Below are 16,223 nucleotides of genomic sequence, written 5' to 3'. Positions count from 1 at the left end.
GTTTTCCCTTATAACAGACTCCGGAAGAGCGTTCCAGTTCTCCACCACTCTCTAGGTGAAGAAGAACTTCCTTACGTTTGTACAGAATCTATCCCCTTTTAACTTTAGAGAGTGCCCTCTCGTACTCTCTACCTTGGAGAGGGTGAACAACCTGTCTTTATCTACTAAGTCTATTCCCTTCATTATCTTGAATGTTTCGATCATGTCCCCTCTCAGTCTCCTCTTTTCAAGGGAGAAGAGGCCCAGTTTCTCTAATCTCTCACTGTACGGCAACTCCTCCAGCCCCTTAACCATTTTATTCGCTCTTCTCTGGATCCTTTTGAGTAGTACAGTGTCCTTCTTCGTGTATGGCGACCAGTGGTGGATGCAATATTCCAGGTTAGGGCATACCATGGCCCGGTACAGCAGTATGATAACCTTCTCCGATCTGTTTGTGATCCCCTTCCTAATCATTCCTAGCATTCTGTTCACCCTTTTCGCTGTCTCCACTTTTCCATAGCTAAAAAAAAAGTGAGGAGGAGACACCCAGAGGATCCTTCAAGATGAAGAGAGAAGGTAAAGCCTACCTCCAGGTTAGCTCTCTGATACTGTATTAAAAGAGGACAGACTCTTGAAGTCTTTGTAATAAGCTGTCTTTTAAAAATTATTATTATTGTTTTCACATCATTATTCATTATAAGCATATCTTGCTGTCATCTACCCGCTTTCTCCATTGCCAAGCTCATTTTTCTTTGATTAGAATATTAAAAACGAATCTGTGATCTATGAACATGACACCACACAATGTTCTTTTGAAATCCAACCTTATGTTTGGCTCTCTTGGTGAATTTGAACCAAGCCGTAGAATAGACAAATAATTTATGGAAAAATCAAGCTCGAACAAGCATGGAATTTTCAGAGTAAGGCCGAAACATGCAACTCAATTATCTTACTGTTAGATTTATTACAAGCTACCAACAGTAATTGAATAAGCAAATAAGAATTTCACACAATCAGTTTAATGAATTCAAATCCCATATTGCTATGAACCCAACTTGAATGAAAATAAAATACAAGAGAAGAATTGTTAAAGTGCAGTTATATTATTTTCAAACCACCTAATACCCAGATCAGGGCAGTCGGTGCTTTTCTAAATGGCTGGCGTTGTGGGTTTTTACGCTAGGTATTCAGTACCAGACCCTGCCCTGGAGGGGGCAGGAGTTTCAGCCCAGAGAAGCTTGAGGAAGCCACAGATAAGTGTCTATACCAGGGGTGTCCAACCTTTTGGCTTCCCTGGGCTGCATTGGCCGAAAAAAATGATTCTGGGGCCGCACAAATGTGTAAACGTTGCATCAAGACAGAAGAGGGAGCCGGCAAGACGGTAAACACCCGGGGGCAGCAGAGGAAAACATTGCATCGCCCTCGACCGGGGCCGCACAAAATACTTCACGGGGCCGCATGTGGCCCTCAAGCCGCAGGTTAGACACCCCTGGTCTATACACTAACGCTTTTCAAGATACTAATATATAACATTGCTAACTGCATGCACTAGCTAATATCACTTTTGCTAACAACACTGACTGACAAACTAACACCTCTTAACTAAGAGGTCTGTTGCTGTAATACAGGAGAGTGGAGGTTTTTGCCAATGACGTTATTCATACCCTCTCTAGTTAGAGGAAGGTTCTTCCCTAATGGGGTGACATAAACACGCTTGAGAAATGGGCCGCGACATGGCAAATGAGGTTCAACGTGGATAAGTGTAAGGTGATGCAAGTCGGTAACAAAAATCTTATACACGAATACAGGATGTCAGGGTCGCTACTTGGAGAGACCCCCCAGGAAATAGACTTGGGAGTGCTGGTCGACAGGCCAATGAAGCCATCTGCGCAATGTGCGGCGGTGGCGAAAAGGATGCTAACAATGTTTAAGAAGGGGTTCAAGAAAAGATTGGAGAAGGTTATCATGCCGCTGTACTTGGAAAACTGTGTCCAGCACTGGTCGCTGTACATGAAGAAGGACACGGTACTACTCGAAAGGGTCCAGAGAAGAGCGACTAAGATGGTTAAGGGGCTGGAAGAGTTACCGTACAGTGAGAGATTAGAGAAACTGGGACTCTTCTCCCTTGAAAAGAGGAGACTGAGAGGGGACATGATCGAAACGTTCAAGATACTGAAGGGAATAGACTTAGTAGATAAAGACAGACTGTTCACCCTCTCCAAGGTAGGGAAAACGAGAGGGCACTCTCTAAAGTTGAAAGGGGATAGATTCTGTACAAACGCAAGGAAGTTCTTCTTCACCCAGAGAATGGTGGAAAACTGGAACGCTTTTCCGGAGTCTGTTATAGGGGAAAACACCCTCCAGGGATTCAAGACAAAGTAGATAAAGACAGGTTGTTCACTCTCTCCAAGGTAGGGAGAACGAGAGGGCACTCTCTAAAGTTAGAAGGAGATAGATTCCGTACAAATGTAAGGAAGTTCTTCTTCACCCAGAGAGGTACAACTGCACCTCGAATACTGTGTGCAATTCTGGTTACCATATCTCAAAAAAGATATAGCGGATTTAGAAAAAGTACACAGAAGGGTGACAAAAATTATAAAAGGGTTAGGACGACTTCCCTATGAGGAAAGGCTAAAGCAGCTAAGGCTCTTCAGCTTGGAGAAGAGATGGCTCAGGGGTGAGATGATAGAGGTCTATAAAATAACGAATGGAGTAGAAAGGGTAGATGTTAATCACTAGTTTACTCTACAGAAATACTAGGACTAAGGAACATGCGATGAAACTACTAAGTTGTAGATTTAAAACAAACTGGAGAAAGTATTTCTTCACACAACGTGCAATTAAACTCTGGAATTCGTTGCTGGAGAATATGGTGAAATCAGCTTAGCAGGGTTTAAAAAAGGGTTGGAAAATTTCCTAAAAGAGAAGTCATTATTGAGATGGCTTGGGGAAATCCACTGTTTATTCCTTGGATAAGCAGCATAGAATCTGTTTTACTACTTGGGTCCTAGGTTGGCCACTGTTGGGAACAGGATACAGGGCTTGATGGACCTTCGGTCTGTCCCAGAAAGGCAATTCTTATGTCCTTAAGCTTCTGCCCACTTAAACTCGCAGAGCATGCTATCCCTGGATTTTCAGTGGCTAGGAATTATTAGGAAAGGGATTGTAAATAAGACCAAGAATATTATAATGCCTCTCTACCACTCAGTGATGTGGCCTTAACTTTAGCAGAATTTCATTCAATTCTGATCACCATATCTGAAAAAAAGATATAGAATTAGAAAAGGTTCAAAGATTGACCAAAATGATAAAAGGAATCAAACTTCTCATATATGAGGAAAGGCTGGGGCACTTCAGCCTGGAAAAGAGAAGGCTGAGCAGAAATAAGATTCAGGTCTACAAAATCCTGAGTGGTGTACAATGAGTAAAAGTGAATCAAGTTTTTTAAAAAGTTACAAAGACTAGGGGTACATTCAATGAAGTTACATGGAAGTACAGACACATGATGGCAGATAAAGACCAGATGAAAATACCTTTAAAACAAAGAAGAAGAAATATTTTTTCACTTAAAGAAAACTTAAGTTCTGGAACTCATTGCCAGAGGATGTGGTAAAAGAGGTTAGCGTAGTTAGGTTTAAAAAAGGTTTGGACAAGTTCCATGTTCTTATGTTTGGGGATTCCACATGGAATCTCGGGGTTCCAGAATCTTGCTACTCTTTGGGGATTCCGCATGGAATGTTGCTACTATTTGGGTTTCAGCCAGGTACTTGTGACCTGGATCCTGGGCTAGATGGACCATTGTTCTGACCCAGTATGGGTAGTCGTATGTTCTTATGTTAGTGCTAACTGGCTGTCCTAACGTTATGCTCCAGTGAGTATCAATCAGTGTCCATTTAACTTCCAGGTCAGCAGATATTCATGGATATTCAGTGCCAAAAGCTGCACATTACCCAGTATTGACTCTGGAGGGTTAGTTCAGCCTGTGGTTGGAAGCAACTTATTACCATGGGCTGAATATCGGGCCTATATATTTTATTAACACATCCTAGTGAATTTGTCAGGGTTTTTTTTGAAGGTTTAATTGAGCTAAAGCATTTTTTACCTTAAAGTATGTTTTGCTTAAAGGGCTGACTTGGTGGCTCAGTGACAAACATTAACATTAGTATTTATGGATTGCTAATATGTCCCAGAAGGAGTTCAATGCGATTTACAATTTAGAAGAGCTTGGCCATATCCAGAGATTACATTATTTCATTAGGATTCAGGACATTGGTAACTTGGTTTGGATCGTGTAGGTGTATGATTATGGCAAATGGTTTGGAGAGAAGATTGGATGTGTCTGGTGTTATAGTCTTGTTATTACGGGTTCTGGTACGGAGCATGGTCATCTATCGACATAGGAGAGGTGCTTCGTATCTTGTTTCTGGTGGTCATAGCCTGTTATTTGGGGGTGGGGGGTGGAGTACGGTATTTTCTGGAATGACATGCAAAGGATTTGGATTTACTGTAATTCTCGGTACCATAACTAAAGCGCGCCGGACATTGGCGCGCTGACAAACCCGTGGTGACATTTACACATGGGACTAATACACACCACTGCTTCTGCCAATTTCAGGCCTTCAGGTTTGTGCTCTGAAGGGAGGTGCTGGGGGGAACACCCCCCCCAGTACACTTAGAAGTCCTGGCGCACCCGTTGGGGGGGTTGGGAGGAAAAAAAAACCCACTACACTGAAAACTTCCGAAGAAAGGAGAATGGGAGTTTTCAATGTAGGGGGGGTTCCCCTCCACATCCCCTTTCCCAGTGGGAGCGCCAGGACTTCTAAGTATAGTGGAGGGGTTCCCCCCACCCCCCACATACCCTCAGAGCACAAACCTGAAGGCATGAAACCGGTATAAGCGGTGGCACACATTAATCCTGCACGCAAATGGCGCCGCGGGATTGTCAGAGCGGCAATATCCGGCGTGCTTTGGACGGGTCACCGTAATTCTCAAGTCACAAGTCAACTCCCCAGATTACTTAAGACTAAAGATACTGCAAAGGCAACATTAACGGCCTCTGGCGGAAAGAGGTCTCTGCTATTATTCAAGACCAGACTTAGGAGCCATGATAAGTGGGTTCTGATAGGAGCAATAATTTGAGGCTCCTGGCCAAGGATTACTACTGAGATGACTGAGAATTAAGGGAAACTGTTCCCGGGTAATTGTAAATGAGAGTTCATCTTCCACTAGAAGTTGGCTTTGATTGAGCTGGAAGACCAAAAAAGAAGCAGAAGGAAATTGTCAGTCTTAAACTAACTATATAAATGACTTGTGCTGTGTGCTCAGATAGTTGATCATATATCAGCTAGCAAAGGAGTAATTTCTTCCATATAACTGCAGTGGAGGGATTTTCTGTTGTAATAAATGCAAATGCTTTACATGAACAGAAGATTAATAGTTACACTAAGAAAGAAAATTGTATTATGGTCTCTGAATGAATCACACATTGATAACATACTTAGACATTATTGAAAGAAATTCACATGTGGTTTTGGAATATAAAATTAGTTCAGGCAAGTACAACTAATAAGATTGCACAGTTAAAATACACCCACCATGCCGGGACCCTTAAGGCTTGGAACGTGGGGGTTTTGGCATGTGAGGGAGAAACGAGTATTTGCAAAAGGTCAACTCAGATGAGTTCTTTAGGTTTGGGCGACACATTAACCAAATGGGTTGGGAACTGGCTTGGAGGTAGGCTTCAGAGGGTGATGGTGAATGGCACCCCCTCCGAGATGTCGGAGGTGATAAGTGGAGTGCCACAGGGCTCCGTCCTGGGCCCGATCTTGTTCAACATCTATATAAGAGACTTGACAGAAGGGCTCCGAGGTAGAATAACATTGTTCGCCGATGATGCCAAACTGAGCAATGTAGTGAGCAAAAGCACAACAGACAAAAAAGCAATGACAGATGATATGGTGCATGACTTACTTATGCTGGAGCACTGGTCTAGGTCCTGGCAACTCGGTTTCAATGTCAAAAAATGCAAAGTCATGCACCTGGGAAGCCAAAATCCATGCAAGATCTACACCTAAATGGCGAGATCCTGACAAGAACTGAAGCAGAAAGAGACTTGGGGGTGATTGTCAGGGAAGACATGAGGTCTGCAAACCAAGTGGAGCAAGCTTCATCCAAAGCAAGGCAAATCATAGGTTGCATACGCAGGAGTTTCGTCAGCCGTAAACCTGAAGTCATTATGCCACTGTATAGATCCATGGTGAGACCGCACCTGGAGTACTGTGTGCAATTCTGGAGGCCGCATTACCGCAAGGATGTGCTGAGACTGGAATCGGTCCAGAGAATGGCCACCAGGATGGTCTCGGGACTCAGGGAGCTCCCATACGAGGAGCGGTTGGGGAATTTGCAGCTCTACTCACTCGAGGAGTGTCGAGAGAGGGGAGATATGATCGAGACATTCAAATATCTTACAGGCCGCATCAAGGTGGAAGAAGACATCTTCTTCTTCAAAGGTCCCGCGGCAACAAGGAGGCATTCGTGGAAAATCAGGGGCGGGAAACTGCACAGTGACACTAGGAAGTTCTTCTTCACTGAAAGGGTGGTTGATCGCTGGAATGGTCTTCCACTTCAGGTTATTGAGGCCAGCAGTGTGCCAGATTTTAAGGCCAGATGGGATAGACATGTGGGATCTATCCGCAAAGATAGATAGGGAGGGTCACTGGAGTGGGCAGACTTGATGGGCCGTGGCCCTTATCTGCCGTCTATTTCTATGTTTCTATGTTTCAAATTCAATCATGTTTATTTGGTATCAACATTGATGTATTCAGAATGACAAAACCCAGTCAGCTGTATTTAGTTAGGATTTTTGAGGATGTATTTTATAGAATACGAGCAAGCCAGGGTCTGATGTCACAAAATCTCTCACTGGGGTGCCGCAGACCTCGGTGCTTGGACCCGTGCTCTTCAACATCTGGACAAAGGTACGACGAGCGAGGTGATTAAATTTGCGGACGATACGAAGCTATTCAGAGTGGTGAAGACGCAGGGGGATTGCAAAGATCTGCAACGTGACATAATCAAGCTCGAGGAATGGGCATCGACATGGCAGATGAGGTTCAACGTGGATAAGTGTAAAGTGATGCATGTCGGTAACAATAATCTCATGCACGAATACAGGATGTCCAGGGCGGTACTTGGAGAGACCTCCCAGGAAAGAGACTTGGGAGTTCTGATCGACAAGTCGATGAAGCCGTCCGCGTAATGTGCGGCGGTGGCAAAAAGGGTGAACAGAATGCTAGGAATGATAAAGAAGGGGATCACGAACAGATCAGAGAAGGTTATCATGTTGCTGTACCGGGCCATGGTGCGCCCTCACCTGAAGTACTGCATCCAGCACTGGTTGCCGTACATGAAGAAGGACATGGTACTACTCGAAAGGGTCCAGATAAGAGTGACTAAGATGGTTAAGAGGTTGGAGGAGCTGCTGTACAGTGAAATATTAGAGAAACTGGGCCTCTTCTCCCTCGAACAGAGGAGATTGAGAGGGGACATGATCGAAACATTCAAGGTACTGAAGGGGATAGACTTAGTAGATAAAGACAGGTTGTTCACCCTCTCCAAGGTAGGGAGAACGAGAGGGCACTCTCTAAAGTTGAAAGGGGATAGATTCCGTACAAACATAAGGAAGTTCTTCTTCACCCAGAGAGTGGGAGAAAACTGGAACGCTCTTCCGGAGTCTGTCATAGGAGAAAACACCCTCCAGGGATTCAAGACAAATTTAGACAAGTTCTTGCTGAACCAGAACATACGCAGGTAAGGCTAGTCTCAGTTAGGGCGCTGGTCTTTGACCAAGGGCTGCCGCGTGAGTGCACTGCTGGGCACGATGGACCACTGGTCTGACCCAGCAGTGGCAATTCTTATTTCTTATGACCAATTGGCTTTTTTGAACATATGTATTTCGGGTTTATGTGAAGTGCTGAAAACTCTGAGTCGATTCAGATTTGAATAAACCTAAACTAGGCAACCACACTGCTTGCCAGTGGATCAAAGCTCCAGCTAAGTATTTCATCCAGCTGATGAAAGGAGCCTACACCACCCCCCTCCCCAACAACACACATACACAGAAGGATTGCAGAGGCTGAGGGTGGGTCTCTGAGGCATTGCTGAAGCTAAGTGCTAAGTGCAATTCCTATTGTAATTTCTCATATTGGGTTTCCCTTTAAACGTAAAAGTTTGTCTTCTATTGTTTTATTACCTTAATTTATACTTATTGTAAACCGCTTAGATTTTAATATTTTTGCTTTATATTTGCGGTATATTAAATAAATTGAACTTGAGCGTAAAATCAAGGCTGAGGTATTAACATAGAACAAAATCTTTTCCAGAGAAAGGAAAATGGTAAAACCAGAGGACATAATTTGAGGTTAAGGGGTGGTAGATTCAGGGGCAATGTTAGGAAATTCTACTTTACGGAGAGGGTGGTGGATGCCTGGAATGCGCTCCCGAGAGAGGTGGTGGAGAGGAAAACAATGACGGAGTTCAAAAAAGCATGGGATGAAAACAGGATTTAGAATCAGAAAATAATAGTAAATAGTGAAGAACTAAGGCCAGTACTGGGCAGACTTGCATGGTCTGTGTCTGTATATGGCCGTTTGGTGGAGGATGGGCTGGGAGGGCTTCAACAGCTGGGAGGGTGTAGATGGACTGGAATGAGCTTGGACGGAGACTTCAGTAATTGGAACCTAAGAATGGTACTGGGCAGAGCTTTGGATTTTTGCACAGAAATAACTAAGAACGCCCCCCCCCCAACAAATTTTTAGATCGAATCAGGTTGGGCAGACTGGACGGACCATTCAGGTCTTTATCTGCCGTCATCTACTATGTTACTATGTCTGGTGCCAAGGGTGGTTGCTAGAGGGAAAGAGGATAACATAAAAACAGAGAAACATGATGGCAGATGGCCCATTCAGTCTGCCTATCTCCTCCTCTCCCTAAGAGAGCCAACGTACCTATCCCACGCTTTCTTGAATTCAGACACAGTCTTTGCCTCTACCACCTCTTCCGGGAGACTGTTCCATGCATCTACCACCATTTCTGTAATGGAGTATTTCCTCAGATTACTCCAGAGCTTATCATCTCTTAACTTCATCCTATGCCCTCCCATTGCAGAGCTTCCTTTCAAATGAAAGAGACTCAACTCAAGCACATTTATGCCACGTAGGTATTTAAACTTCTCTATCATACATCCCCTCTCCCACATTTCCTTCAAAGTATACAAATTGAGATCTTTAAGACAGTCCCTACACGCCTTATGACATAGACCACCGACCATTTTAGTAGCCTTCCTCTGGACCTACTCCATCCTTTTAAAATCTTTTTGAAGATGCTCCAGAATTGTACACAATATTCTAAATGAGGTCTCATCAGAGTCTTATACAGAGGCATCAATACCTCCTTTTTCCTACTGGCTATACCTTTTTCTATGCACCCTAGCATCCTTCTAATTTTTGACATCACCTTTTCAACCTATTTGGACACCATAAGATCATGACATACTATCACACCTAAGTACCGCTCCTCTTTCATGCACATAAGTTTTTCACCCCTAAACTGTACTGTTTCCTTGGGTTTTTGCAGACCAATGCATGACCTTGCATTTCTTAGCATTAAATCTTAGCTGCCAAATTTCAGACCATAATAACATGATAGATGATAGGAGACAGAGACCTACTGACTAATCCAGAAATTCATGTTCACACCGTCAAGGATACATTCCAGCCGTGAGCCGTAAAACAAGACAGCTCTTATTACAGAAAACAGTCTCCTATATCTCCCTTCTTGGTACGGCACAATATTGGCTAGAAATGCATAAAAGATCTTCTGTTAGCTGCGTGTTGGAACTGACCTTTCTCAGATCTAATCATAAAACTCTCTAAGGCTATAAGTAGCAGCAGCTTACTGTGGGGAAAAATAAAATTTATCTTGTGCCATGCTATCTCCTATTTAAATTTCAGTGATTTCACATGTGATGTCTTCTGGAAGTGTAATCGAGTAGCAGAATGGCTCTGGAACCAAAGCATGACCCTCTCCAGAAGCCACCCACTCCCACTTCCACTTCTCTCTCCTTCTGTGTAATGCTTGTCTTCTGGAAGTGCAATCGGGTAGCAGAATAGCTCTGGAACCAAAGCATGACCCTCTCCAGAAGCTACCCACTCCCACTTCTCTCTCCTTCTGTGTAATGTTTGTCTTCTGGAAGTGCAATCGAGTAGCAGAATGGCTCTGGAACCAAAGCATGACCCTCTCCAGAAGCCACCCACTCCCAGTTCCACTTCTCTCTCCTTCTGTGTAATGTTTGTCTTCTGGAAGTGCAATCGGGTAGCAGAATAGCTCTGGAACCAAAGCATGACCCTCTCCACAAGCCACCCACTCCCACTCCACTTCTCTCTCCTTCTGTGTAATGTTTGTCTTCTGGAAGTGCAATTGGGTAGCAGAATAGTTCTGGAACCAAAGCATGACCCTCTCCAGAAGCCACCCACTCCCACTTCCACTTCTCTCTCCTTCTGTGTAATGCTTGTCTTCTGGAAGTGCAATCGAGTAGCAGAATGGCTCTGGAACCAAAGCATGACCCTCTCCAGAAGCCACCCACTCCCACTTCCACTTCTCTCTCCTTCTGTGTAATGCTTGTCTTCTGGAAGTGCAATTGGGTAGCAGAATAGCTCTGGAACCAAAGCATGACCCTCTCCACAAGCCACCCACTCCCACTTCCACTTCTCTCTCCTTCTGTGTAATGCTTGTCTTCTGGAAGTGCAATCGGGTAGCAGAATAGCTCTGGAACCAAAGCATGACCCTCTCCAGAAGCTACCCACTCCCACTTCTCTCTCCTTCTGTGTAATGTTTGTCTTCTGGAAGTGCAATCGAGTAGCAGAATGGCTCTGGAACCAAAGCATGACCCTCTCCAGAAGCCATCCACTCCCAGTTCCACTTCTCTCTCCTTCTGTGTAATGTTTGTCTTCTGGAAGTGCAATCGGGTAGCAGAATAGCTCTGGAACCAAAGCATGACCCTCTCCACAAGCCACCCACTCCCACTCCACTTCTCTCTCCTTCTGTGTAATGTTTGTCTTCTGGAAGTGCAATTGGGTAGCAGAATAGTTCTGGAACCAAAGCATGACCCTCTCCAGAAGCCACCCACTCCCACTTCCACTTCTCTCTCCTTCTGTGTAATGCTTGTCTTCTGGAAGTGCAATCGAGTAGCAGAATGGCTCTGGAACCAAAGCATGACCCTCTCCAGAAGCCACCCACTCCCACTTCCACTTCTCTCTCCTTCTGTGTAATGCTTGTCTTCTGGAAGTGCAATCGAGTAGCAGAATGGCTCTGGAACCAAAGCATGACCCTCTCCAGAAGCCACCCACTCCCACTTCCACTTCTCTCTCCTTCTGTGTAATGCTTGTCTTCTGGAAGTGCAATCGGGTAGCAGAATGGCTCTGGAACCAAAGCATGACCCTCTCCACAAGCCACCCACTCCCATTTCCACTTCTCTCTCCTTCTGTGTAATGTTTGTCTTCTGGAAGTGCAATTGGGTAGCAGAATAGCTCTGGAACCAAAGCATGACCCTCTCCACAAGCCACCCACTCCCACTTCCACTTCTCTCTCCTTCTGTGTAATGCTTGTCTTCTGGAAGTGCAATCGGGTAGCAGAATGGCTCTGGAACCAAAGCATGACCCTCTCCAGAAGCCACCCACTCCCACTTCCACTTCTCTCTCCTTCTGTGTAATGTTTGTCTTCTGGAAGTGCAATTGGGTAGCAGAATAGCTCTGGAACCAAAGCATGACCCTCTCCACAAGCCACCCACTCCCACTTCCACTTCTCTCTCCTTCTGTGTAATGCTTGTCTTCTGGAAGTGCAATCGGGTAGCAGAATGGCTCTGGAACCAAAGCATGACCCTCTCCACAAGCCACCCACTCCCACTTCCACTTCTCTCTCCTTCTGTGTAATGCTTGTCTTCTGGAAGTGCAATCGAGTAGCAGAATGGCTCTGGAACCAAAGCATGACTCTCTCCAGAAGCCACCCACTCCCACTTCCACTTCTCTCTCCTTCTGTGTAATGCTTGTCTTCTGGAAGTGCAATCGGGTAGCAGAATGGCTCTGGAACCAAAGCATGACCCTCTCCAGAAGCCACCCACTCCCACTTCCACTTCTCTCTCCTTCTGTGTAATGTTTGTCTTCTGGAAGTGCAATTGGGTAGCAGAATAGCTCTGGAACCAAAGCATGACCCTCTCCACAAGCCACCCACTCCCACTTCCACTTCTCTCTCCTTCTGTGTAATGCTTGTCTTCTGGAAGTGCAATCGGGTAGCAGAATGGCTCTGGAACCAAAGCATGACCCTCTCCACAAGCCACCCACTCCCACTTCCACTTCTCTCTCCTTCTGTGTAATGCTTGTCTTCTGGAAGTGCAATCGAGTAGCAGAATGGCTCTGGAACCAAAGCATGACTCTCTCCAGAAGCCACCCACTCCCACTTCCACTTCTCTCTCCTTCTGTGTAATGTTTGTCTTCTGGAAGTGCAATCGGGTAGCAGAATAGCTCTGGAACCAAAGCATGACCCTCTCCAGAAGCCACCCACTCCCACTTCCACTTCTCTCTCCTTCTGTGTAATGCTTGTCTTCTGGAAGTGCAATCGAGTAGCAGAATGGCTCTGGAACCAAAGCATGACCCTCTCCAGAAGCCACCCACTCCCACTTCCACTTCTCTCTCCTTCTGTGTAATGCTTGTCTTCTGGAAGTGCAATCGGGTAGCAGAATGGCTCTGGAACCAAAGCATGACCCTCTCCACAAGCCACCCACTCCCACTTCCACTTCTCTCTCCTTCTGTGTAATGTTTGTCTTCTGGAAGTGCAATTGGGTAGCAGAATAGCTCTGGAACCAAAGCATGACCCTCTCCACAAGCCACCCACTCCCACTTCCACTTCTCTCTCCTTCTGTGTAATGCTTGTCTTCTGGAAGTGCAATCGGGTAGCAGAATGGCTCTGGAACCAAAGCATGACCCTCTCCACAAGCCACCCACTCCCACTTCCACTTCTCTCTCCTTCTGTGTAATGCTTGTCTTCTGGAAGTGCAATCGAGTAGCAGAATGGCTCTGGAACCAAAGCATGACTCTCTCCAGAAGCCACCCACTCCCACTTCCACTTCTCTCTCCTTCTGTGTAATGTTTGTCTTCTGGAAGTGCAATCGGGTAGCAGAATAGCTCTGGAACCAAAGCATGACCCTCTCCAGAAGCCACCCACTCCCATTTCCACTTCTCTCTCCTTCTGTGTAATGCTTGTCTTCTGGAAGTGCAATCGAGTAGCAGAATGGCTCTGGAACCAAAGCATGACCCTCTCCAGAAGCCACCCACTCCCACTTCCACTTCTCTCTCCTTCTGTGTAATGCTTGTCTTCTGGAAGTGCAATCGGGTAGCAGAATGGCTCTGGAACCAAAGCATGACCCTCTCCACAAGCCACCCACTCCCACTTCCACTTCTCTCTCCTTCTGTGTAATGTTTGTCTTCTGGAAGTGCAATTGGGTAGCAGAATAGCTCTGGAACCAAAGCATGACCCTCTCCACAAGCCACCCACTCCCACTTCCACTTCTCTCTCCTTCTGTGTAATGCTTGTCTTCTGGAAGTGCAATCGGGTAGCAGAATGGCTCTGGAACCAAAGCATGACCCTCTCCAGAAGCCACCCACTCCCACTTCTCTCTCCTTCTGTGTAATGTTTGTCTTCTGGAAGTGCAATTGGGTAGCAGAATAGCTCTGGAACCAAAGCATGACCCTCTCCACAAGCCACCCACTCCCACTTCCACTTCTCTCTCCTTCTGTGTAATGCTTGTCTTCTGGAAGTGCAATCGGGTAGCAGAATGGCTCTGGAACCAAAGCATGACCCTCTCCACAAGCCACCCACTCCCACTTCCACTTCTCTCTCCTTCTGTGTAATGCTTGTCTTCTGGAAGTGCAATCGAGTAGCAGAATGGCTCTGGAACCAAAGCATGACTCTCTCCAGAAGCCACCCACTCCCACTTCCACTTCTCTCTCCTTCTGTGTAATGTTTGTCTTCTGGAAGTGCAATCGGGTAGCAGAATAGCTCTGGAACCAAAGCATGACCCTCTCCAGAAGCCACCCACTCCCACTTCTCTCTCCTTCTGTGTAATGCTTGTCTTCTGGAAGTGCAATCGAGTAGCAGAATGGCTCTGGAACCAAAGCATGACCCTCTCCAGAAGCCACCCACTCCCACTTCCACTTCTCTCTCCTTCTGTGTAATGCTTGTCTTCTGGAAGTGCAATCGGGTAGCAGAATGGCTCTGGAACCAAAGCATGACCCTCTCCACAAGCCACCCACTCCCACTTCCACTTCTCTCTCCTTCTGTGTAATGCTTGTCTTCTGGAAGTGCAATCGGGTAGCAGAATGGCTCTGGAACCAAAGCATGACCCTCTCCACAAGCCACCCACTCCCACTTCCACTTCTATCTCCTTCAGTGTAATGCTATCTGTGGGCCCTGGGTGGGACTTCTACATGCTGATGGGGGCACTGGTGTTACTCCAGCCATAGGTTTTACCTAGCACAACTGTGGGCACCTAAACGTGAGCGGTGACGCAATTAACCTATAGCTATCCTTACGTTCTATGCATAATTACTGTAGGAGTCATACTCATGTCCTACCTATGTTCCCATTTATTTTTTTTTCAGTATTCCCCCTCTTTTAAAGCTTTTGTGGATGTATTTCAGTGGACGAAGAGTAATCAAGAGGCAGAAATAGACTGGGTTTATCTTTTGCTATTATCATCAGCAATAATAGAAGCTTTATCTGTCACTCAACAGGACTCCTGAGGAAGGCTCTAGGGCTGAAACATAGTCCATAGTGGGTCCACATTTTCACAGGATCTGACTTCTGAAATCAATAATGAACTCTAGCTTCCATCCCTGCTCCATCTGAGTTTTGTCCCTTCTGGTACCTATGTGGGAGTGTCTTGGCTTCTTCTGCTTATGTTGGATTGTATCTACCCAAGTTCCTTCCATGTTGTATGCCCCCCACCCTCTTGTATTTACCCACTAGGTAAATTAAGTGTACTGTTATAGAATAATGCATATGCAAACGTGTATGTGGATGCATGTAAGGGCTTGAACACTGCTTGCTTTCTGAAACAGCAATTTCTTCACCTGCTTAGGAAAAATGCAATAGTTTATTTATTTAACTAGCTCAAAACAGATTGCAGATAGAGGGGCATTTTCAAAAATAACAACTGTCCGACTTGAACATTTCCAGCTGAATGTCCAAAGTTGGAGGTACAAAAATGGCCATTTTCGAATGGCAAACTACTGGACATCCAAATCAATTTTTTTTTTTTTCATTGTCAGATGTCTTGGCCAACAGAACGTCTAACTTTATACCCCATTTTCAATCAGAAAAACATCCTAATCCTGACCATTTGGACATGAGTGGGGTCAGCATAGTAATGGACTGGCCACACAGACATCCTGACAGAGCAATGGGACACCTTAGAGGGCACCGCTGTGAACTTCACATAAAAGATCCAGCTGTATATCTCACCATAACTCCTTTATAATTTATAGTGAGCCCCCAACCCCCTCCCCCAAAAAAACCCCCCAAACCCTACTATACCCTCCTGTGTACCATCCCAATAGCACTTATGGCTGCAGGTGGCACCTATATGGCAGTATAGTAGGATTTGAGTGGGCTCATACATTCTTCCATAAATGTAGTGGTTAAAGTGGCTTATGGGCCTCGGTCTTCCTCTCTATGGTTCACTAGCCCACCCACCAGGCTACTTAAGACATCTGTGTACAGCTCTACTAGGCTTCCCCATACCATCTCATTTTTATGTAGTGGAAGGGAGTCAGTGAGCATTGGGGGAGTGTGGGGGTGTCTTACTTAGATGCATGCAGTAGTCATCTGGTCATTCGTGCACCTTTGTGGCACTTAGACCCTTCTAAAACAGGTCTAGTTCCAAACATATAAGTTCCGTCGAGGATGTCTTGCAAAATATTTGATTATCACTTCAAGATGTCCATGTCTAACCAACCATTGAGACTGGCCAAAACCCGCCTATAACTCGCCTCTACCATGCCCATCTCGTGCTCTGGACATACAGAGGTTGGAACACCTTGCTAGATGTACAGAAATACAGTTTCGATTATTGGCACTTTGATGTCCTGGCAATTAGGATGTCTAAGTGCTGATTTAGGATGCATTTTGGACGT

General features: G+C 45.4%; 1 protein-coding gene across 2 annotated transcripts in view; it reads right to left on the bottom strand.

The window, feature by feature from the left end:
• CFAP47 (cilia and flagella associated protein 47) overlaps positions 1 to 16,223 on the bottom strand; it is a 1,062,207-nt gene that overhangs the window by 213,247 nt on the left and 832,737 nt on the right. The window lies entirely within an intron of this gene.

Source organism: Geotrypetes seraphini, chromosome 6 (assembly GCF_902459505.1).
Source record: "Geotrypetes seraphini chromosome 6, aGeoSer1.1, whole genome shotgun sequence".
NCBI lineage: Eukaryota > Metazoa > Chordata > Amphibia > Gymnophiona > Dermophiidae > Geotrypetes > Geotrypetes seraphini.
Note: the sequence above shows the minus strand (reverse complement) of the source record. Positions and strands in the feature narration are given on the sequence as shown.